Genomic DNA, 23,542 nt, shown 5'->3' with positions numbered 1-23,542 from the left:
TAACCCATGCCTTTACAGATTGTGATGTGCTATGAAAGAAAAGAAAAGGGAGTCACAAGAGGTTGGGCCAGCAGAAGTGATTTAGATTAGGGCATCAGGGAGCCAACAGGCCAGTGTGGTTAGAAAGAGAGAAGTGTGCAAGGGAAGCTGGGTTCCCTGTTGTTGTACAAGGGGAGGCTTTTGGAGTAAGAAGAGAAATGACATCATTGCATTGCGCTATAAAAACCTCTTACTGGCTATGGTATGGGATATGAGTGGGTGGAGTGGGGTGAGTGGGGGTAGGGTGGGAGCATGCCAAAGTGGATTACAGAGATAGCACAATGACCTAAATTAATGAAAGAGCTATATTGGAAATGAGTACATTCACCAGCGCCAGTTTGAAATGGACGCTTTGAAATCAGCTTATTGTTTAAGGAGGCACTGAGATAGAATGAAGTTGATAACCCAGTGAGAAGGAGAAAGTGTTATCAAAGAGAAGCCTTGTTAGCGTTTCTCAAAAAGAGGACCTACCTACCCAGGCTCTTCCTCAGACCATACCATAACCTCATGGGTGGGGCCCTGGAATCTGCATTCCAATAAGCTCTTGGAGAACCTCTATAATAGGCACTAGGAAGACCCTTTTCCTGCAGGGACTACATGATCCTCAACCAAAATGAATAAGAGAATGTCTGTTGCATTGTTACTTATAGTAGCAAACAATTGGCATCAACTGAAATGTTTAAAATAAGAATGGTTTGATTAAGTTATGCTAAATTTCATTCTAATGAAATGTTATGGTTATATAACCATAAAAATCATGTTTTAGAAGAGAATTGGAAATATTGGAGGGATACCTATGATATACAATTATATATTTTTGAATGTCTTTGAATTTTCCAAACCTCTCAATGAGCAAGAATTATTATGAATAAAAAATAAGAATACATTTAAAAATATAAGAATTAAAAAGTGATAAGAGGTAAAACAGGTGACATTGAGCTGAGGGACTTGAGATATGAATTTAAATATCAAGAAGAAAAAGAAATACATCTGGTTCTTAATGATTAAGGTGCCTTACTTCTTAAGAGAAAACCAAGCAAAAACCCTCCACTTACATTATTCCAAAGGCGAAAATACCTTGAATCACATCAGTTTACCAAGAATAACATTCATGTTTTCCTTTTTAATAGTATTTCTATTCCAGAGCATTTTCATGTCACATTATATGAACAGCATAGTGCATCTAAAAGCAGCTACAAGGAGAGGCTTTTGTAGATATGTGCAGATGCAGAAGTTGAGGGAGGCTCTGAGAGTTTGAGATCTTGACATGATTGAGTCAGCAAAACCCCAGGCCTCTACCTCCCAACTAGTTCTCTCTCCACAATCTTGACTGAATTTTCTCTGGAAAAATGAACTCATCCATACTCAAGGATGAATTTGAAATCAATTTAACACAAAATATATTTCTTAATTTAAGCTTAAGAAACTATGAAAAAAATCAGAATGTTCATGCTTTCTATTTATTTAATATTTAGGAGCTGCTTCTTTTACTCCCTTGGGCAAACACATATAATAATAATAGAAAGGCTCAGATTCTGAAGCCAGACTGCTTGAGTTTAGTGATTGGCACTTACTAGCTGTGTGTTCCTGGGAAAATTATTTAACTTCCCTGTGCCTCTGTTTTCTCATTTATAAAATAGAGGTAAGATAATACCCACCTCAAAGGGTTGTGATACAGATTTAAAAGAGCTGACGCACCTGAAGTGCTTAGAACAGTGCCTGGCACGCAGTAAATCCTAAGTAGGAGTAAACACACAAGACTTCATTTTCTTATTTTATTTTATTTAGAGTTTTGGGTACATGTGCAGGATGTGCAAGTTTGTTACATAGGTAAACATGTGCCATAGTGATTTGCTGCACCTATGAACCCATCACCTAGGTATTAAGCCCAGCTTGCATTAACTTTTTTTCCTGATGTTCTCCCTCCACCTGTCCCCTCGCTGACAGGCCCCAGTGTGTGGTGTTTCCCTCCCTGGATCTGTGTGTTCACATTGTTCAGCTCCCACTTATAAGTAAGAACATGTGGTGTTTGGTTTTCTGTTCCCATGTTAGCTTGCTGAGGATAGTGGACAAGCCTTCATTTTCTAGAGATGAATAAATAATTATAATAAATAATAAGTTATAAATAATAAACAGATATTAAATGGATCTGATAAATACTCTGATACAGATAGGAGCAAAGTGCTATAAATACACTGAGAAGGAAATAACTAAACCTACCTTGGGCTACTAAAGAACAATTTACAGGGAGGCATTCATGTTTTAAATGAAAGGTAGACAGGATTTTTGCCAAGGTGAAAATAATGGGCAGCGAGAATAGCACATACCAAGATAGAGAGGTGTGAAAACTGTGGTGTGGCTAGAACCTGGGCCCTTGTTGCAGATGATGAGTAGGCCAGCCTGCCACAGTCTGCACCAAGACACAACAGTGTGACAAAAAACGATCCTTAATGATCAGTGATTTGATATTAATTCCTCCTATGTCTCTATTAATATAATCCAAGCCAGAGTGAGGTCTCTATACAGAATAAACCTAAACATATTGTTTAAGCCGAAATTTTTATTGTTATATTGCAATAAATAGAGCAAGCTTAAATAGGTTACCCTGAAGTTCTCCATGACTAAAAGCTGAATTTGGCTTCTTAGCCATTATGTCAGCCCTCTTTCCATGACGTGACCTTGCACAGGTCATGTACAAATTGTGCCGTGAAATGCATCTCCAAGCACAGCAGTTATGATCATCTATTTCATCTTAGACCTAAAGAGGAACTAAAATTAAAACATGATAAAAGATAACTCTAGAATTCATCTTAGGTTTACTTCAGAAGCTACTGGGAGCTTGAGAAGCATAATAGAAAATCTAAGGAATATATCTAGGGGGTATTTTTCTTTTTTTACCTTGTTTGAGAGACTGCAGAAAAGGACTTGGTTTTAGAAATCTTGTAAAGAGGGAGGATAGGAGGAAATTCAAAGACTCTGGGAAACTTCTCCCCTAGGACTTGGCAGCATACCTTATTTGTTGTATTTCATTTTTTAAAAAAGTGTTTTCTCAGGACTGTGAGATCTTTTATACATGGAAATAGAGAATAGAATTCACCAGTTCTAGAAATAGAGCTTCAGCAGTCACATCAAATAATTGAAAATATGCTTATAATTATATATTTTTACTTTAAGATAGATTGGTGAAAGTTTATCACCTTAGATTACGCTTTCAGTATGTTCAATTTTTTAATGGTCTACAACTGAAGGGATTTCAAAACATAGTGAATAACACCTAACAAAAGCTACATTTTTTTGACCTTTCAAGGCAAAAAACAAAAATTCTGAAAGCAAGAAAGCATCTTTAAATTTTATACATTGCCTCCTTTAAACTGTTCTTATCTTCTCTTTCTTTATTTTTCACTTATAAAGCATGCATTATTACAGGTGTCTTAGAATGGAGACCAGGATTTCCCCATATGACTTATCCAACTTTGCATACTGAACGCATGCAACAACAGTTCCTTCACCCCTTTTAAAGAAACAGATAAGTTTCCAGAACAAAGAATATTTGAAGATTTATTGTAAATTCAGAAAACTTTACAGCTACTACAAGGGTGACCTAGCCTGAGTCCCAACCAACATCTTCATTTCTTTAGTGAAAGGAGACAGAGAGTTAGCTGCTTTGAACTCTAGGATTGTGCTCATTTTATCTGCCTTCTTTGAGGCTCTTAGATTGAAGTCATCTTCCTTTGGAAATGGATATCAGACTATGAAGGTCATCAATGTTATCTGTTCAACAATAACAGAAGAGTAAGCTTAAGGACATTCCTTATATATGTTTGCTCAGCCCTATGAATGAAAGTGTTAGATATTGGCTGATAATTTACATCTATGTGGCCTTTGACTTGGGTATATTGCTTACAATATACCCATTTGACCTTTCTTTAGATGTCAAGAGGGCAAGTCCAGTGTTAGCATGTGTTTTTGTTTGTTTGTTTACCAGATGCCCAAGTCTTAACCCAGTATCTATGCTAATGAATTATGGGTAACTTTCTTTAACTGAAGGGATATAAAGGAGTCAATCTGGGGAGCTTCTTGGCAAGATGTTTACTCTGTATTTTACGGTATCTCTCGGGTAATAGCGCAACTGGCTAATATTTTCTTAGAATAGAAGTTGATCCTGATTTTTCCACAGCATTGGTGAGACAAAGTATTGGCTCTACATTCTTTTCTTTTCTGGCTCAGAATCTCATGGAGTTAGCATGTTCCTTAATATAAGATCTTCAGAAAGAGCACTAATACAATCAATGGGAATTGCATTTATGTGTTGTCAGTCCCACATATACTGATGCACACATTTATAAGGAACTGCTTGAGACACTTTGCTGTCTTCCTCATGCAAACGAGAGCACAGGTATATGTTATCGAAAGAAACCAGAAATGATCTAGTAAGATTAAATTGTGCCTAAAGTAATAGAAAGGAAAACAACAGGCAAAGGCCTGGCCATTATTTATTGAGTGCCAATAGAGAACTCTGCGCTCTGCCCAGTGCCAGGCCAGACATGAGAGAAGACATGCTTTTCTGCTTAGTGGTCTTATCATTTCAGTGTAAGCACATAGTGTAACATCTTGTCTAAGGTACTTTGGGCTATCTTAGATCTAGAATAATAGATTACCTAAGATTCAGATCATCTTAATTAGGATGTTGGCAGATTGAAATGGAATGGAGTTCTTGATGCAAGCAAATGAGTATAAATACTTACCAATTCCACCTCTTCTGTGCAGAAATCTTTCTAAAAGCCAGTATCCGATTTGGTTCCTTTCCTGCTGAACTATATAAACATAGTCCTGATTTGCAGTATCTAGGGAGAACTCTTTCTTCTACTGTGGATTTTTCAATAGCCCCTTTTTTTCGTTATCAGAAGGGCAACTTTTCTTCAAAAGTATTTTTTGAAAGACAGAAACAAAAGTGAGTCCTTCTTTGAAGATCAGTGTGGTTACTAAGTTTGTGATAGAATCCAATAAAAAATAGTTTCTCTAATCTCCTTGAGGCACTTAAATTTGCATATTATAAGACGTATGGGTGGATCTAAGATGAAGAATTTTTTAATGGTCTGCTACTCTCTTGAGATGACTGAAAAAAATGGTTGGGAAAATAAAAATATATACTAGGTCAAAGGACAGCTAATGGTCATGGTCTGTATAGTGTATAAGAGCATAGCAGGCTGAGCGTGGTGGCTCATGCCTGTAATCCCAGCACTTTGGGAGGCTGAGGCGGGTGGATCATGAGGTCAGGAGTTCAAGACAAGCCTGGCCAATATGGTGAAACCCCCCTCTCTACTAAAAATATAAAAAATTAGCCAGGCATGGTGGCATGTGCCTGTAGTCCCAGCTACTCAGGAGGCTGAGGCAGGAGAATTGCTTGAGCCCGGGAGGCGGCGGTTGCAGTGAGCCAAGATTGTGCCACTGCACTCCAGCCTGGGCGACAGAGTAAGACTGTCTCAAAAAAAAAAAAAAAAAAAGCATATCTTATTTTGTTTTTCACACTATATTTCCATTGCTGGTGGCCTTGAGAATGGAAACATTTGGCTCAGGAAGAATCTGGGAGTAAAATTCTATGATGTCTCTAATCAACACAGGGAAAAGCCAGTGACAGGAATAGGTAGCTTACTTTTTTCCTATTTAGTCCAAGAATGCCTGATCTCTGAATCTGCAATACCTAAAGTTGCCAAGAAGCTTGGTATTGTTTACAAACTTACAGTCTGTGGAAAGCAGCCATTTTTATTGGCAGAACTCACATTTTGTAACCCAGTCTGATCAATTTTAAATATAATATAGAGTAAACACATTAGAAGCACTTTGTGCTATATAGTGGAGGTCAAACATTTAAAAAAATCTATTAATATAAGTATTTAAGCACAAAAAAAGAAGGCAAGATACAGAATTGCTTCTAAAAAACACTTTAAAACTAATAAGTAAATTCTTTGAAAGTGTGAAACAATTACCTCAGTGTGTGACTTACACTTTTTCCTGGAATGTGTTGTTTCTGGCAGGGGAGCAGGCTGAGCCCGGGAGAGCCCTGCCTGCTAAAGGGATTACTCCGCTCTGGCTTTTGTGTTTATTGAGTTGCCTAGGCCTTCTTATTAAATGGCAGTTTTCAAATGTACACACACCTGCACTTGGCACCCTAAATACTCTAAATGCTTGTTTAACTTTTCTCACACCCAGAGTATCTCTCCCATCTAGTGTAGTCAAATGGCATTGAGTTGTCCACGTTTTGCTTGTTCTTTCTCTTTGGAATTCAGTTGGAATATAGCCATTTATGCAGTTGTGATGCTACCAGAGATAGAGTGTTTTTTAAGGTACTGTACTGCTCTTTGCCACCAGTACTCAGAGAACATTCCCAGTCTTAGCTCCCACTGTGCCTAAATGAAGGTTTATGTTTCTCAGAAAACATTAACTAGATTGGAGGTCCTTCCAGGCAGAACTCAGGGACCATCTCACTGCAGGTTCCAGGCCATTTTGCATTGGATTGGGGCAGCAGCTTCTCATTTTTATACTCATTTGGCCTGCAGAGGCCAATACTTGTTTAACATTACCTCCTGCAGAGCTCAGCAAGGTCGTGGACCTCCCTGAGTGAGAAGAGAGAGAAGGAAAAAAGGAAGCCTAAATCAAGAGAGTAAGACAAAAGAAAAGAGAGACTAGAAAGAAGAGAGAAGGAACAGAGGAGAAAGATTAAAGAAGGAAGCATGTGTCTAGTGAAATGTGGTAGAAGCTAAAAAACATTGCCTCAGCTGTCTTTAGAGGCATTTGTTCCACAGGCTGCCCAAGTCTGTTTCATGGACCTTAGTGTATTCATGAGGTCTCGCTCTCTGACACACACACACACATATGCACACACATGTTGATTCCTTTCTCAGTCTCTGGAAATCAAAAGCAGAAAAACTTTGTTTAATTTTGACATCTTAGATATTATTGTATAACCATTGTGTGTGTGAGAGTGTTTATACAACATATTCTATTAATGGGGTTAGCACTCACCACGGGCTTACTATAGTTTAGGTTCATGTAAAGCCTTTTACCTGGGTTTGCTTATTCATTCTTCCCAACAATGCCAGGAGTCCTAACTCCTATTATTATTTTCCCTTTACTGAGAACAACAACAACAAAAAACTTAGGTTCCAAATGCATTAGATAATCATTGAGACAGTCTTCTTAGACACCTTCTATAACAAGGGAAAGGACAAACTTCTTAGCCCATCATTTGATTCTAGCTGCTTAGTTAGGATTTGTGTCAATGTTTTATTTCTTAATTCTTCCAGTTTACTCACCCTTTTCCAAATATATTTTTCCTTTTCTTTGTTCTTTGCTCTTGCTTATGGCTTTTCTCATTCTCTCCATCTATACTGCTTTTATTCATCCTTAGAATAGATTAATATTTAAAATGTAACTACAACATGATGATGTAGCTCTGGACAGGATACTGTACCTCTCCTTGCTCACTGCCTAGTGGTGGAGAAAGATGTGCACATATGTAGTTCTAAATTAAAGCAGACTGTGCGATAAATACAAGAGATACAGAAACTGGGGGAGGGAACATTATTTCAATCCGATGGGCTCTGGGAAGGCCTAAGAGAAGGTGGATTTTGTGGAGGTCTGTAATATTCAGCTAAATTGGTAATAGAAAGATGTTGGAGGGACAGCATTCCTGACATAGGAAATAGCATGGTCAAAAGTATGGAAAAGGGAAAATATGAGGGACATCGAAAGTGAACAGTGAATAGTTTGGCTTTTTGAGCATACAGTATCCATGTGTTTATGAGCAAGAGATGAGGACTTAGTGAAAGACAGATCCTGAAAAAGTTTGACTTATATACTGGACAGCTTTGGATATCAGGCTGAAGAGTTGTGTTTTACTGGTGTGCCCTGTGTGTTTTTGATGACTGAATTTGGTCATAGAAAACAGATGGCAAAGGTAGGATGAAAGAGGAAGGACTGAAAGTCAAGACAATGAATTAGAAAACTACTACAATAACTAAAGGCAGGCCGAGGCAAAGCAGTGGCTGTGATAATATAAGGAAAAAAGTAAGACTGATAGTCTGGAAGAAGAAATAATAGGATTTGGTATCTAGGGGATGGAGCCTGAGGGAAGAGTTAACAATGACTTAAAGGAATTGAGCATGAGCATTTAGGAGAATGGTATTACCATTAACTGAGGTTGGACACATTTCGATAAGGAACAGCTTTGAAAGGGAAGATAATTAACTCTGTTTAGAACAGTGACCTTGATGCACAATTAATAAGAATATCTAGGTGTGTAACCTGGGCATAGATATTTTTGTAACCTCCCCAGGTGATTCTAAAGTACAGGAAAGTTTGCGAACAAAGATTTAGTAAGGAGGAGAAACCTGAAAATCAATGCTATGTTCTTGTGTAACAGTTGAAAATGCAAGCCTGAAGCTCAGAGTAGAGGTCAGTGTTAAGGATGTAGATTTGGTAGTCCAAATAGGAATAATAGCTGTAACCTTGGAAGTTGATTTTAACAAGAGAGTATTCTGTGAGAATAAAGTGCATGTGCGATAGAACTTTAAGGAAAGTCTAGGGTAACTGAGAGCCAGGATACCACACTAAAACTGGGGGTTAAGTGAGAATCTACATCCTCAGGAGTGAAACTTTCAGGCCCTGCTGCCCAGAATGCTGGCAGCCGGGGAGTAGTATTATAGCAGGTCAAAGGAACTCTTCATGGAGCAAGAGTGAACTTAGCATGTTTATAGACTGAAGAATAGAACTAATGAAAAAGGGAAACTTGGAGATAGTTTCAAGGACAAGAAAGATGAATAGTTATTGGTACAATGATTCAGATGAGGAGAGGAAGTGAATCAGTGGAGCTGTGATTTTCAGGAAGGGAGGATACATCTTCTGAGTTAGGACAGAAAGAGGGAAGGAAGCCAAAGAATTTAGAATGAAGACAAACTCAATGAGATTAGTCAGTGGAGCAATTATTTGAATAGAGGAAGGGTAGAAGCTGAGGAGGGACTAGAGAACAGAGTAGGAGTCAAATCCTTTCCTCTCAAAAGAGATTTCCTAAAATTTTCTAGTCCTGTTTGATCACTGTGCCCTCTAAACTTCTCATTTACTGTTTGTGCCATACATTTGGTGATTAATCTCACACAGCCTTGTAAAACACCATTTTCATTGTGGTTTTGAACTTCCATTTATATCTTTCATAATTAACTTTTCAGGTGATTACCATCCATCATCATCACAAACTCCTTGGGGCAGCAACTACATCCTAAGCTTTGTTTTACTCACTTTACACATTATTTGAGCTTTAAAATGTATTTTAGTTAATTTTATTTGATTATAATATCATGTTTAGTTATAATATCCTTTTTAAAGCCAAAGACAGAGCCCTACTTTATCGTCTCATCTTTCATAATTCTTTCTTTGTTTTAGCTGTGTAAATCATGGCACAATCCCATCTTAACATCTGGTTCTTCCTTTCTACACTTCTCTCCATTTTCTTCGCTGCTTGTTTTTTTTTTTGGTTTTGTTTTTTGTTTTGTAAATAAAGCAATCTTTAAATCAACTTTTAGAAGAGTCATTTCACCTATTTTTTTCCCAAATAACTAGGCATTTATTCCTTAAAAATATGTTTTTATTATAGTGTAAAATTATTATATTCATACTTCCTTGAGGCAGGTCTAGTTGGTTAATTATGTTAATGGATTGTTAGATTTTTTAAAACCTTCATTTAAACAGCCTTGCTGAAAGGATATACTCTGAGTTGCTTTTTTGAAAAACACTAAAACCATCTAATATGACTTGGTAGCTGACCAGCACACTGGTTGATGAAATTTGTAGTCCTTGCTCCAAAGCTCTCTAACAAGATTAGGTGAGATTGAACTTGAGAAGGTAAAGGTCTCTAAATTGACATAAATTCAAAGGGCAGAACTAGATCGTACCACTATTTGAATCGCTATCAAAGTCTAATTTCTGACATATTATATTTGGTCCATCGCAATTTGTATACATACACATCCTTCCAGGAAATGATGAATGAGGTTTAGCTAACATAACGTAGTTTATACACCTCTAGACATTTGTTGGAAATACATGATTGGGGAGCTCTCTTCTCTGTAAAATGACCTGGATCGCTTTTCTGGAACACAGCCTCTCTGTTTTATACTAGACACAAACACAGACACTCAGGCATTTTTTCCAAACCAGCTTGGTTGAATTTATTTCCCTGCTGTCTTTCATTTGATACCTCTTGTGTATACTCAAGCTATCGTTAGATAGATGGGGAGCAAATACGGAATTCCACTGGATAGTTTCATCTGGCTAAAACCATTCATTTTTAAGGGAATTAGACCATTTCTGATGGGAAGTTTTGGTCCAGTTTTGAGACTAGAAAATGATTAGTTAAGCTTCATCAACATATTTGAACTTCCAGTGTTTGAACCTTCTGAAGTTTATTCATAACTTGAGGGGCTATGCATTGTGAATTATGAGGAATTTCAGAAAACTCCTCTGTCTCAGTTCTTTTCTTCTTTTCTGCTGCTCATCCCAAAGCCTTCATTTCTTTTCTAGCTGAAAGTAAGCTAATAATAGTATGATATAAACTTGTGATTCTGATGCTAAGCAGGCTCAATAGCATCAGTGATAATGACTGTTGTAGGGTAATGCCAACCTGCTTACTGTGTTGGAATTTTCCTCATTAAGACTTTGGAGGTTCTCTTACCTGGCCTGTTGTACACCTAGCAGGCACCTTCACAGTGACCACCTTTTTTGATCACATGTTGTTCCTCTTCTTAACAAACTCTTCTGAGAGCTGTATACACATGTTTAAAATAACAGCTTTCTGGACCCCACTACCCATCTTTGTTCATGAAGTTCTCGGGACACAATGTTTTTTTCTCTCAAGTCAATTAGACTAAATATGACTGAACAGAAAACAAAATGTATTTTTCAAAATTATCATCAAATAGTGCTGCTACTAATTTTTGTTGCATTTTAGAGTGAAATCATCTCATTTCCTAGTGAGAACTTTTTAACTATTACTATTAATCAGTAATTGAAAATTTCCCCTCATTTTTGGTTGAAGGCTAAGAATTATTAACTGTATAATACAGGACAAAGAGGACAGTAATGTGAACAAAGATATCGCTGAATGAAAATAAATTTGATATTCCAAGTGTTTTTCTTCCTTGCTATTATTTTTGTATTTTTTCCAATTGTGTGATGGTTTTCAGTTGAAGTCCTGCCTCAGACCTTTGGCAAACAGCATCTTTTATCATTATCTACAGATACTTTTTGTCTCCCGTATACACAAAAAGCTTAATGACTATGCTCCATTGGCTAATACACAAAAGGGAAATCAGGTAAAAGAGTTTGAAGATGAAATCTCTGGAAAGCCTGCATTTTAAGCAGACTTTCTCTCATAACAGTCTTGTATCAATGAATGCCTTGAAATAGAAGCTCTTGTTTTGTGTAATTTTCCAAGGCAATCAATAGTTCTTTCTTCTCATAAGTGGTAAAATTTGATATTAGCAAGTATAGATATACTTCTCATAAAAGGGAGTGTGTTGGGGATGTTGCACTGATGATACAATCAGCAACAGCAGTATCAGATAATGTTTATTAAGCTTAATTTGGCAGGCATTGTGGACTGCCTAGCCAATATCCATTTTCCTCCTTTGTCCTAACAGCACCACTTGTTTTGTCCACATACTACTTTCTTTCATGGTGTGTGGTTCAGGTGAAGTGGACCCTATTCCCAGCCCAGCCAGAGAACCACAGTTAGTCTATGAGGCAACCATAAGGGCTCCCTTTGCATAGCTACTTGATGTACTTCTGGTCAGTGAGATATAAAGAGAGTCTATGGGGCTTTGGGAAAGGTTTTCTTTCTTTTGAAAAAGAGATAAACAAGGCTGGGCACAGTGGCTCATGCCTGTAATCCCAGCACTTTGGGAGGCCAAGGCGGGCGGATCACGAGGTCAAGAGATCGAGACCATCCTGGCCAACATGGTGAAACTCTGTCTCCACTAAAAATACAAAAATAGCTGGGCGTGGTGGTGCACACCTGCAGTCCTAGCTACTTGGGAGACTGAGGCAGGAGAATCACTTGAATCCAGGCAGTGGAGGTTGCAGTGAGCTGAGATCACGCTACTGCACTCCAGCCTGGTGACAGAGCAAGACTCTATCTCAACAAAAAAAAAGATAAGAAGAAAATGTTCCCTTTCAAGCTCTGGATGCTTTCACAAGGGCAAGAAGCTGAGGTGCTATTGCCATTTTGTCACTATAAATGGAGCTAGGTCAAGGATAATGCTTAATATGCCAAGGATGGCAGAGGAGAAAGATGTTCATGGAACAGCTGAATGAACCAACTCTTGAGATGTTTGACCTTCAGCACTTTTTATAAGTTCCTTCTTTTTTTTTTTTTTTAACCTTCCTCTAGTTGGAGCTGAAATTTTCTGTTATTAGGGACAAAAACATTCTGTCTTAATGAAATATTGTAGTCTGTTGAGTGTTATATAATTTGAATATTTCTCTACCTTTTGAATCTCACAATACTTCCTTTTACATGTTTCCCCCAACCATTACTTTTTTTTTTTTTTTTTTTTGAGACAGAGTCTTCCTCTATCACCCAGGCTGGAGTGCGGTGGCATGATCTCTGCTCACTGCAAGCTCTGCCTCTCGGGTTCGCACCATTCTCCGGCCTCAGCCTCCCAAGTAGCTGGGACTACAGGTGCCCACCACCATGCCCTGCTAATTTTTTTGTATTTTTAGTAGAGACGGGGTTTCACCATGTTAGCCAGGATGGTCTCGATCTCCCGACCTCATGATCCACCCACTTTGGCCTCCCAAAGTGCTGGGATTACAGGTGTGAGCCACCACACCCGGCCTAAACCATTACTTTTTAACCTCTTCTCAACTTACTGCTACATGGTAACTTTGTTCACACTAACACTATTAAAATTATTCTCATCAGTGTTCCCTCATGACTTCTTGGTTACCAAATCAGTCCCTTAGCCTTGAATTCCTTTCTATAAATCATTGATTGGTGACTTTTAATTAAGAATTATTAGCCAATTATTAAAAAATCAAAAAATAACAGTTGCTAGCAAGATTGCAGATAAAAAGGAATACTTATACACTCTTGGTGGGAGTGTAAATTAGCTTGATCATTGTGGAAAGCAGTGTGGGGATTCCTCAGAGATAAAAATGGAACCACCATTCAACCCAGCAATCCCATTACTAGGTATATATCCAAAGGAATATAAATCATTCTATTATAAAGACACATGCATGTGAATGTTCACTGCAGCACTATTCACAAGGCAGAGACATGGAATCAACCTAAACCCCCATCAATGATAGACTGGATAAAGAAAATGTGGCACATATATACCGTGGAATACTATGCAGCTGTAGAAAAGAAAGAGATCATGTCCTTCGCAGGAACATAGATGGATCTGGAGGCCATTATCCTTAGCAAACTAACACAGGAATAGAAAACTAAATACTGCATGCTCTCACTTATAAGTGGGAGCTAAATTATGAGAACACATGGACACATAGAGGGGAGCAAAAGACACTGGAGCCTTTTGGAGGGTGGAGGGTGGGAGGAGGGAAAGGATTAGGAAAAATAACTAATAGGTACAAAGTTTAACACCTGGGTGACAAAATAATCTGTACAACAAACCCCAATAACAGTTTTACCTGTATAACAAAACTGCACATGTACCCCTGAACTTAAATAAAAGTTAAAAAAAAAATTCTTTTTTTTTTTTTTTTCAAACTAAATCTTACTTATAACCCCAACGTATATACACATACACACACACAGAGTAGGATTTTTCAGTTGATTCAGAACCTGGAGGCTTTGCCCTTTGCTCACTGTCCCCTGGGACTTCTCTAGCCCTCCATGTCCCTGACCTCTGCAAAGCTCACAGGTACCATGGGACATAGTACTAAAACTAGCCTCTGAATTTGACCTTACTGTTGGTGCCTCTCTTGCCTCTTCTCCGTTTGCACTATATGTGCCTGTCCTACCCAGAATCCTTCAGTGGCTTTCCATTGCATACCTATAAAGTTCCTTTCTAGCCTTGTTCCTTTGACACTCCCTTTTCTTTCTTTGCTAGAGCCACATGAGGGTACCTCTAGTCTCCAAAACTTCCCAGTTTATCTTTTGTTGCTATGCTCTTCTCGTTCAGCTCCCTATCTTTGCTCATCTCTACCTGTTTAATCCTCCCCATTATCATGTTTTATCTCAGTGGTCTGTCTACCACCCAGTAGCCATCTATACCAAAATGATTCTAAATTTTATCAATTCTCACAGGATTTGTACCTCATTTATAACACTTACCACATTCTGTCTTTGAATTTCGTATTAAAGATATTCCTCAAGCTGCATTCTTCTTAAGGTGGGAAACCATTTCCTGTTCGTTGTTCTGCACACTGCAATGCTCAGCATAATATATCCCTCAAAGACTATTCTTGAACGAAATGCTTGTTGAGTGACAAAAAAATTATAACACAAATCCAAACCCTTAAATTACGTATGTCCTTTAGGTTGTTTTGTTTTGTTTTGAGACAGGGTCTTGCTCTGTCACACAGGCTGTAGTGTAGTGGCACAATTTCAACTTGCTGCAACCTCTGCCTCTCAGATTCAAGTGATTCTTGTGCCTCAGCCTCCCAAGTAGCTGGGACTACAGGTGTGTGCCACCACAGCCAGCTAATTTTTGTGTATTTTTAATAGAGACAGGGTTTTGCCATGTTGGTCAGGCTGGCCTCAAACTCCCGGCCTCAAGTGATCTGCCTGCCTCAGTCTCCTGAAATGTCAGGATTATAGGCGTGAGCCACCACGCCCAGCCCTTCAGGTCATTTTTTTTTTTTTTTTAGTTCTTTAAGCATTTGTTCCTTTTTTGTAAGTTGATTCATACTCTTTGAGATTATGTAGGATTAAATTGATTTAATTAAATTTCATTATATGATGGGATCTAGAACAATTAAATAAAACAAAGGGAAGGTTACTTTTTAATACAAAATATTTTATATCTTTGCATTTCACAGCCTAAAAAAGAGAAAAAGCAGTCTACTATGTCCGTACTTGGACATTTTATTTTTACTTTTTTTCTACCATTAAAAAAAATTTCTATAGCTTTAGGGGTACCAGTGGGTTTTGTTTACATGGATGAATTGTATAGTGGTGAAACCTGAGATTTTAGTGTACCTTTCACCAGAGTAGTATACATTGTTGCCACTATGTAGTTCTTTTATCCCTCTTCTTCCTCCTACCCTCCCTGCTTCTGAGTTGCTAATGTCCATTATGCTACTCTGTATGCCTTTGCATACCCATAGCTTAGCTCCCACTTATAAGTGAGGACAGAGGTATTTGGTTTTCCATTCCTGAGTTACTTCACTTGGAATAATAACCCCCAGTTCCACCCAAGTTGGTACAAAAGACATTGTTTTGTTCTTTTTTTATGGCTGAGTAGTATTCCATGGTGTATATATGTCACATTTTATTTATCTACTCATTGGTTGATAGGTACTTATGTTAGTTCCATATCTCGGCAATTGTGAATTATGCTATGATAAACATATTCATGAAGCTGTCTTTTTGATATAGTGACTTCATTTCGTTTGAGTAGATACCCAGTAGTGGGATTGCTGGATCGAATGATAGATCTACTTTTAGTTCTTTGAGAAATCTCCATGCTGTTTTCCACAAGAATTGTACTAAATTACATTCCCACCAGCAGTGTACAAGTGTTCCCTTTTCATCACATCCACGCCTTCACTTATTGTTTTTTTGCTTTTTAATAATGGCCATTCTGGTTGGGGTAAAGTGATTTTAATTTGCATTTCCCTGATGATCAGTGATTCTGAGCATTTTTTCATGTTTCTTGGTCGTTTCTACACATTCTTTTGAGAAATGCCTATTCATATCATTTGCCTACTTTTTAATGGGATTTTTTTTTCTTGCTTATTTGTGTTTCTCGTAGATCCTGACATTAGTCCTTTGTCAGATCCATAGTTTGTGAACATTTTCTCCCATTCTGTGGGTTGTCTGTTTACTGTGATGATTATTTCTTTTGCCCTGTAGGAGCATTTTAGTTTAATTAGGTTCCATTTATTTATTTTTATTTTTGTTGCATTTGCTTTTGGGGTCTTAGTCATACATTCTTTGCCTAAGCCAACATCCAGGAGAGTTTTTCTTACGTTTTCTTCTAGAATTTTTATGGCTTCAGGTATTAGATTTAAGTCTTTAATCCATCTTCAGTTGAGTTTTGTATATAATGAGAGATAAGGATCCAGTTTCATTCTTCTACTTTGGCTATCCAGTTTTCCCAGTACCAATAGTGTGTTCTTTGTATATACTTTTACACTAGTACCATGCCATTTTGTTTACTATAGCCTTGGAGTATAATTTGAAGTCACATAATGTGATACCTCCAGATTTGTTCTTTTTGCTTAGGATTGTTTTTGGCTATCTGGGCTCTTCTTTGGTTCCCTATGAATTTTAGGAATTTTTTTCTCATTCTGTGAAAAATGATGTTGATATTTGATAGGAATTGCATTGAATCTGTAGATTGCTTTGAGCAATATGGTCATTTTCACAATATTGATTATTCCAATGCATGAGCATGGAATGTATTTTCATTTGTTTGTGTCATCTATGATTTCTTTCAGCAGTGTTTTGTAGTTCTCCTTGTAGAGATTTTTCACCTCCTTGGTTAAGTATATTCCTGGATATTTTGTTTTATTTTATTTCATTTGCAGCTATTATAAAAGGGATTGAGTTCTTGATTTGATTCTCAGCTTGGTCATTGTTGGTGTATAGCAGTGCTACTCATTTGGATACATTGATTTTGTAACCTGAGACTTTACTGAATTCATTTATCAAATCTAGTAGTCTTTTGGAGGATTATTTATGATCAAAACATGGGCAAACTGAAATAGTTTAACTTCATATTTTCCAATTTGAATGCCCTTTCTTTATTTCTCTTGCCTTGTTTCTCTGGGTAGGACTTCTAGTACTATGTTGAATAGAAGGGGTAAAAGTGGGCATCTTTGTCTTGCTCCAGTTCCCAGGGGGAATGCTTTCAACTTTTCCTCATTCAGTATGACGTTGGCTGTGGGTTTGTCATATATGGCTTCTGTGACTCTGCAGTATGTTCCTCCTATGCCTAGTTTGTTGAGGATTTTTTATCATAAAAGGATGCTGGATTTTATTGAATGATTTTTCTGCATCTACTGAGATGATCATATGGTTTTTGTTTTTCATTCTGTTATATGATGAATCACATTTATCGGCTTTGTATGTTGAATCATCCTGTGTCTTTGGGATGAAACCCACTTGGTCATGATGAATTATCTTTTTGATGTGCTGTTGGGTTCAGTTTGCTAGAATTTTATGTTCATCAGAGATATTGGTCTGTAGTTTTCTTTTTTTGTTAAGTCCTTTTCTGGCTTTGGTTAATTAAGGTAATACTGGCTTCATAGAATGAATTACAGAGGATTCCTTCTTTCTCAATCTTTTAGAATAGTTTCATGGGTTTGGGACCAGTTCTTCTTTGAATATCTGGTAGAATTTGGCTGTGAATCCATTTGACCCAGGGCTTTTTTTTTCATTCACAGTTTTTTTATATTATTATTACTGATTCCTTCTCACTGCTTGTTATTGGTCTGTTCAGGATTTCTATCTATTCCTGATTCAAGCTAGGAGGGTCATAAGTTCCCAGGAATTTATCTGTTTCCTGTAGATTTTTTAGTTGTGTGCATAGAGGTATTCATAGTAGTCTGGAATGATCATTTGTATTTTCACAGTATTGGTCATAATGTCTCCATTTTCATTTCTAATTGAGCTTATTCTTCTTTTGACTTTTGAGTTTATGACTTATTTTCTTGGTTAATCTAGCTAATAGTCTATCAATTTTATTTTTCTTTTCAAATAACTAACTTTTCATTTCTTTGGTGTTTTGTGTTTTTTCTTGTTTTAATTTTATTTAGCTCTGATCTGATATTTTTTATTTCTTCTGCTAGGTTTGGGTTTGGTTTGTTCTTATTTCTCTACTTCCTTGAGGTGTGGCATTACATTGTCAATTTATGATCTTTTAGACTTTTTGATGTAGGCATTTCGTGCTGTGAACTTTCCTCTTAGCATTCCTTTTGCTGCATCCCAGAGGTTTTTATAATTTGTGTTACTGTTATTCATTTCAAATAATTTAAATTTCCATCTTGGTTTTATTGTTAACCCAAAAATCATTCAAAAGATGATTGTTTAACTTCCATGTGTTTGTATAGTTTTAAGGGTTTTTTTTTTTTGGAATTGATTTCTAGGTTTTTTTTGCTGTAGTCTGAGAAGTTACAGAAGATAACATTTTGATTTTTTAAAAATTGAGACTTGTTTTGTGACCTATCATATGGTCTAACTTGGAGAATGTTCCATGTGCTGATGAGAATAATGTATATTATATGGTTCTTAGGTAGAACGTTCTGTAAATATCTGTTAGGTTGATTTGTTCTGGTGCAGTTTAAGTCTTGTGTCTTTCTGTTGACTTTCTCCCTTGATGATTTGTCTAGTGCTATTAGTAGGGTGTTGAAGTCGCCCCCTATTATTGTGTTGCTGCATACTTGGACATTTTAAGCAGGATTATTTATGAGTTTGTTAGCTCACTGATATCCTAGGCATACCAGTTATGAATTAATGATAAGTGTGACAGATGTACTAATACTCTCATTTTTAAACACTTAATTTTCATTTAAGTATTATAATTGTTATTGAGCTCCCAGAGAGGACAAATATGTAGTCTCAATAAAGCATATATCCTTTTTCATTTATTTTCCTGTTTCCTATAACCTTTGTAAGATTATCATTCCTTGATAGAATGTACCTGAGGATTTCATTAATTTTAATAAAAATACCAAAAATTGGTGAAAGAAGGAATATACCACTGTACTACTATCTAGTTAGTTCTTACCATTTCATTTTAGTTACTTAGTGCTTCATAGTTTTAATGTATGTCACCAATATCTTTAAATAATTCTGGTGACAAGGAAAGGGAATGTTGATTTGACAAGCTTTCAAATAAACTGTAATAAGAATATATCACATGATATAGTAGTGATAATATAGTGATTGAAATGCTTTTAAAGAAAACTTTAATGTTTTTTTCAAGACCAATATTATCTATTATTTTCACTGGGGAGGATTTGACTAGACTAGATATAATGATAGAGTCAAATAGACATAATTCCAGAACTAGATAATTGAGAGCTTCACATAAACCCATATAACCATAAGCCATAAAAAAATATAAGGTGCTGACCCTAGGGACCAAGAAGTTAAAGAATCCCTTCTCTGCATCTGTTTCATCATCTGCAAATGAATGATAATCCTCTCTCCCTCCCTCAAAGGGTTATTGAATAGATTTGGTGAAATATATGAAAATATCAGAGGTGGTTGCTAAGAAGACAAACAATGTTCTAGACAACATTTCTGAACTCGTATAATTGCTGTCAGGGTGGGAGTCTGACTTCTTGGTCTCATGTAAAGGCAGGTGGGGAGCTGTGGCCATGAGCTGGGCTACAGTGAGGAGCTTTGAGTGGGACATGGAACAGGAGGATCACAGCACCCAAGGTGAAGGTGGGCATGAGAACTAATGGTATAGTCTAAAGTAAAGACTGAGTTTACAACAGGAAGCAGAGAGAATGAATCTGAAAAGAAAAACAGGAAGTAGAACCTGGAGAGAACCACTTTGAGGCACCAGTAATCAGAGCCACATGCCTCATGATGGGACCATGGGTGTTACCAGTGGTGGTGGTAGTGGTAGGGTGTGTGAAAAATCAGTCCCAGCACAGGCCATGCCTTCTACACACTATCCTGTGATTCCTGGGGTTCCTCTTCAGTGCTAAAATACTGGTCCTATAGATGCCACAGGTTCAGTTTTTGACTTCCTACTTTTAAGCTCCAGCATTAAACCCTAAGGTGATGAAGATCTTGAGGTTTAAAAGATACAGGATCTGAAATCTTGAAATATGTTTTCAATATTTGTTGTTGTTGTTAGTGGCCAATTATTACTATGATACCTTGTCAAGAGCCTTTGATGCTAAGACCTAATTAACATGTATTTAGAGATCTAGAATAAATTGCTTCCATGATTGTGTGCTTATGATTTACTCTTGTTAGTTCTAGTATCCATAGGTTAATATTTGAAACAGGACAATTGGCTGGTGACTTAACAATGACTTACATGCTTATCCCTTTTCCCTTCCCACATCCCCCTACTTCTTACCCATTAATTCCATAGGATTCAGTTTAAATCAGGAAAGGAATATGAGCCGCCTAAAATGAGTATAGTCAGAGAAAGTCTCTGGACCTTATGGCATTGCCCATAAGAGCCTCACTAAATTCCGTTCTGCAAAATATTTGACACTTGCTGCTTAAAAACCAGTAATGGCTCTGTGGCGTCAAGCCTAGAGACAGAAAACAATGGCATAATTTGCAGAACCATGGCATAACTCAGAAGAGAGTGAGAGAAGGAAATTTTTCTAGGTAGCTTTACCTGTTTCAGCATATATGGCCAGGTCTTTAAACTTCCAGTTCATAAAGCTGTATTCCTTGTCCTAACAATTTTCATATCTTCATCTCCTAACAACCACTGAGCAGTAAGTGGGCTCCGCTGTCTGCTGCATCTGACTGCCCTGACTGTGTTAGTCATCATCTGTTCATAGAAGCATGGAAACCCTGGGGGAATAAGTGTTTGGCAGAGTCAGCAAATTGGTTGGTTTGTGCAAAGTTTTGGGAGAAGAGAGTAGAGTGGTAAAGTGAATTAAAAGTGATAACATGAGTAAAAGTGGTGCCGAAAATGCAGAGGGATGGCCTCCTATCTAACTGTATTATGATTTTGAATATAAAAAGAGATCTTGGTAAGTAAAAACTTTTTTTAGTGTCAGAAGATATTCACATAGTGCATAATGAAAAGCAAGTCTTCCGGTTTTTGAGTCAAGGACCTACACAATTGCTGAGACTATTAGAAGACACTTGTTGTATTAGGTGGCCATAAATGACAACAAAGCACAGAACTAATAGGACAGAGGAAAATATGCTGTTCAAGAAAAATAGTTCTTCTTTTCTTAAAACATATGACATTTCTACATCCCAAACTTGCCATGATATAATGACCCATTAACAGAAAAGAAATGAAAAATAGGGAGTCAGCATGGTTGATGGTTGTTACCTAAACCCATAATAACACTTTAAATTGCTTAAAGTTGCAGTCTCCTAAAAAGAAAATGCAGTTGTTGAGTGGCCCTTTTGGCTACCTGGCAAGATGTATAATTCAAAAGATTCAAGATTTGATTCTTCTGGAATCTTATTTCAGATTTCCTATGTAAAAGAGAGCATTTTATATATTATAGAAAAGTATGAGATGATTAAGGCCAGAAAAAATAGGCAGAGAAAAATAAGAAAACATACTTCTTTCCCTGTTTCACAATACTTTGGTAGAGTGCTAAGTAAGACAAACAACCTTATAATTAGAAAGAAAATTATGAGAAGTTATTTTTATTCTAAAAAATCACATTAATGACTCTGTCTGCAGCTCAGTTATTACCAATTGCTATTAACTTGTTGGCACAAACAAGCTTAAAATTTATTTTATATTCTGTAGTCCTAATAATTTTTTTGAAAAAGTGTGACATTCAAATGGTGTAATTAAAACAAGTAGAATAATAAACATATATTTATGAAGGGTTTGTGTATGTATTTGTTTTAAGTTGAACAGATAATTCCCAGTGATTTTGTGAATCATACAGTGAATAATTAAAATAAATTTAAATTCAAATATTAACATTTCAATTTCCAGTTTGGTGAACATAAGCAAATTATTATAAGTTTGTTTTCAATTCCTGCAAAGCATATTAAAATTAACTTTTCCTCAATTTAAGTAATGTGTATAACTAAACTTCCTTCCCACTGTGAAAAGGTTTCATTTATTGCTATTTGTAAACTGCCTAGGATAGATTCAGAGTAGATTGGGCTAGAAACTCCTTGAACAGTTTCTTTTGAAATAACACTACATACGTTAAGCTCAATTACACATCCAAACAGCCACAGCTCACTTTTGGTAATTTATTCATTGATTTAACATAGTACCCAGAAGAGCCATGCCTGCTGTCATTTTTGTAATATATTATGTTTTAAATATACTCATGCTCACCCATGCACACCATTAAGGTGTGCATAAACCTGTGTTTTTCTCTCTTGACAGCTATAAATGTTTGTTATTATTACACAAAACATATGTTCATGTTGTTTTTGTCTAAATTATTCTATCTGGGGCTATAAAGTTTTAATGTTATTAGTTGCCCTTAGAATTTTAATGTTTCGCTGCTGTAACCTTCTTAGGATTTCTGTGCAATTAAATAGAAACTATTTCACTGCAGCCTGGAAGAACAATATATTTTATACAAATAAAAAAAAAAAAAAACCCTTCTTGCTCCATTTTCTTTCAGTGTAGTAAAAATATTTGCCTGACAGTTTTTCTTTTTGGTCTGTGGAAACCTCACCTGTGGTCGTACCTGTGCACCAGCTGTGTGTAGAACATTTCTCTTTCTGCTCCTGGCATTTGTTGGAAAGACATGAGTTAAGCACCCTTTAAACCAAAGGGACAATATTTCACCAGCCTTTCAGAGGTCATTCCAGTTGCTATTTAGGTGACTGTGTTTCAGCCTGGTTTTAGTTTAACATATACAGAGGACAAAAGGGACTAAATAGGAAGCCCATTATAATAGCAAAATATGTGTCTAACTTGGGTTCTTCCCAGCATGGGTCAAAGGTGGTTTTATTTACAAATAAGTGGAAGCACTAGCATTTGGTGGAGCCACAGAGATGTCTTCCCTTATGTCTCCTCTCATTTTCATACCCACTGGTTGGTTATACTTGGTCCAGGCCTCATCGTCGAGTCAGATAGGACTGTAGACTTACTTAGAAACCTAGTTTCTCACATATAGAATCATTGCATTGCAAATAATTTTTATTTTACAGAAGAGCTTCTAAGAGGATTCTGACTTGTTTACTATAATCTTAATGTTGGCAGTGTCTACCCCAACCCCAGTGGTCTTTCATATGTACAGTGCTAGGGCTGAGTTATGTCACTGACTTTTAATTGGCTCTCAGCTTCAATTTTCCTTTTTTAAAAAAATATGCTAATCACTCTACCTCCATTGTCATCTTCGTAAAATACATGTTGAATCACTCAAACTCTAGCTCAGAAGCCTTGCCAATGAATAAACTCAAAATCCTTAAAAAGATATTGACAATTTTCCTTGATCCAGCACCAAATCACTTCTCCAGGCTCATTGGCCCTTAGTTCTATTGCATGGCTTATACCTCAGCCAACTGGACCTGCTCACAGCTTCTCCAGCACTACACTCAGCCACAGGTCCAAGTCAGCACATGTGATGTTTCCTCAGGGTGGGTGCTCTTCTCTACTTTCTGTTCATCCAA

At 36.9% G+C, this 23,542-nt stretch overlaps 1 protein-coding gene and 1 long non-coding RNA gene across 10 annotated transcripts in view; one reads left to right on the top strand and one right to left on the bottom strand.

Moving 5' to 3' along the window:
* The window catches only part of AKAP6 (A-kinase anchoring protein 6), a 643,647-nt gene that overhangs the window by 392,318 nt on the left and 227,787 nt on the right, over positions 1–23,542 (top strand). The window lies entirely within an intron of this gene.
* The window catches only part of LOC108586848, a 37,510-nt gene that overhangs the window by 3,421 nt on the left and 10,547 nt on the right, over positions 1–23,542 (bottom strand). Inside the window, exons 3-5 of one of the 3 annotated variants that reach the window (XR_004184953.1) lie at positions 20,598–20,779; positions 4,785–4,956; positions 3,549–3,810 (exon numbers count right to left, since the gene is read on the bottom strand). This is a non-coding gene — a long non-coding RNA (uncharacterized LOC108586848). Of the gene's footprint in view, positions 1–3,548; positions 3,811–4,784; positions 4,957–7,442; positions 7,528–20,597; positions 20,780–23,542 lie in introns of those variants that run through there. The other 2 variants (XR_004184954.1, XR_001904722.3) reach the window with 2 other exon arrangements.

This window comes from Papio anubis, chromosome 7 (assembly GCF_008728515.1).
Source record: "Papio anubis isolate 15944 chromosome 7, Panubis1.0, whole genome shotgun sequence".
Lineage (NCBI taxonomy): Eukaryota > Metazoa > Chordata > Mammalia > Primates > Cercopithecidae > Papio > Papio anubis.
This window is presented reverse-complemented; position numbering and strand designations above follow the sequence as displayed.